General features: G+C 38.1%; 1 long non-coding RNA gene across 1 annotated transcript; it reads right to left on the bottom strand.

Moving 5' to 3' along the window:
- Positions 1–612: 612 nt before the first annotated feature.
- Positions 613–1,306, bottom strand: LOC145724970 (uncharacterized). Its single transcript, XR_014177139.1, has 2 exons — positions 1,035–1,306; positions 613–978 (listed from the first exon to the last, which is right to left on the bottom strand). It is a non-coding gene; the product is annotated as an uncharacterized LOC145724970 (long non-coding RNA).
- Between the last annotated feature and the right edge of the window lie 291 nt (positions 1,307–1,597).

Here is a 1,597-nt window from a genome sequence, read left to right as displayed (position 1 = left end):
TCTGAATTCCACCGTTTTAGGGTTTTTAAATCGTGAATAGCAGCAACATCCAAGTTACTTGAATCGCTGTCGGTTTTTTTTAAATTATTAAGGTTTAATAGTGACCCACTTTGGAAATGTATACCTTTTCAATCTTAATTAATTTTTAGTGTCAAGGTATCCATTCATCTCGTAGCGTCACAACCCTTCGTGGGTCTTCTTGCTGCCTCTACAACTCGCTTCCAGCTATCCTTTGCCAACGCAAACTCCTTCCAGACCCGTACTTCTAAAACATTTACATCCTCTCCAATATTGTCCGTTGGTGGTCTTCCTAAAGCTCTCTTTCACACTAGGTTTTCCTCCCATATCCTTTTAATAAGACGTTCATATCTGGCCCATCTGAGCCTTTGTGCTTTCACTTCGTTTACTAAACTCGGTCTTTTGTACATGTCCTTAAGCTCCTCATTCGTTCTTATCCGTTTTCTCATTTACTGTAGGCTCAAAAATGTTCTGCAATATCTATCTTTCATAGTGTCTTAGCACTAGTTTGTTCTGCTTCATCATTGTCCGTGTTTCCAAACCATTCATAATAATCGGCTTGATTACTGTTGAGAGGAGGGAGCACAGGCAGGGTAAACTGAATTCACTTTATTGAACGACTCACTTACAACTGACAACTTTAACAACTACTTATCAAAAATCAGTCGCACCAGCAACCCAACAACTACCGAACTCTTGCCTAGCTATAGAGTTCGGTAGTCCACTGGCCTCTTACAAGAACGTCTTGGTTGTTTCCGATTGGTATACTGCTCCTGGTTAGTGGTGGCTGAAGAATCTTGTAGGTGGACGTCAGTAGGTTCTGGAAGCTGCTTCGGAATTATCTGATGATCATCGATGTTACCTTGATTGTTCTCAATGATTCAAATCAGATTGAGATGGAATTAGAAAGTCAAAATTCATATTGCATCTAAAAGTGGTATCCATGCTGCGTTTCCAGATCTGATTGAAATGTCTACGATCAGTATCATCAACTCCAACTTCAGCAATGCATTTACCGATGATGCTCCGTATGGTACCATTTACGCGTCTTCCATTCCACAATGCAATCATTACATTAAAATGATGGGTCGTGGCAGAAGGAGCACAGGCAGAATAAACTGCCTTACAACTGACAACTTTAACAACTACTTATCAACAATCACTCGCACCAGCATTCATAAGGTGCAGGTGCAAATCCAACAATTACTGTCGAATATATCCTTATTTTGGAGTTCCTCGATAACAGTCAGGACCCAAACAGGTTTTGTAAGGCAAAATATATGGTGTGGATGATGATATGGTGGGGTGTGGATAATATAGCGTTTTTTCCACTATTAACCATATTTTTGATGGTCTTTTTCGATCGAAAATTTCACAATGTAGTATAACAACAAAACAACATGAAAAGACCTAACCTAACCTAATTTATCTGTCTCTGTCAAGTCAAGTAAATTTCATATGTCATATGTCTTAATAGACGTTGACATTATTATTTACTTAGGTCAATAAAATTTTCTTTTTATAATTTTGGCATATAAACAAAACGTTTTACTTTTCGTAACTAGTTATGAAAAGTTCA

The sequence above is a fragment of the Ips typographus genome, linkage group LG2 (assembly GCF_016097725.1).
Source record: "Ips typographus isolate SLU linkage group LG2, UJ_Ityp_2.0, whole genome shotgun sequence".
Lineage (NCBI taxonomy): Eukaryota > Metazoa > Arthropoda > Insecta > Coleoptera > Curculionidae > Ips > Ips typographus.
Note: the sequence above shows the minus strand (reverse complement) of the source record. Positions and strands in the feature narration are given on the sequence as shown.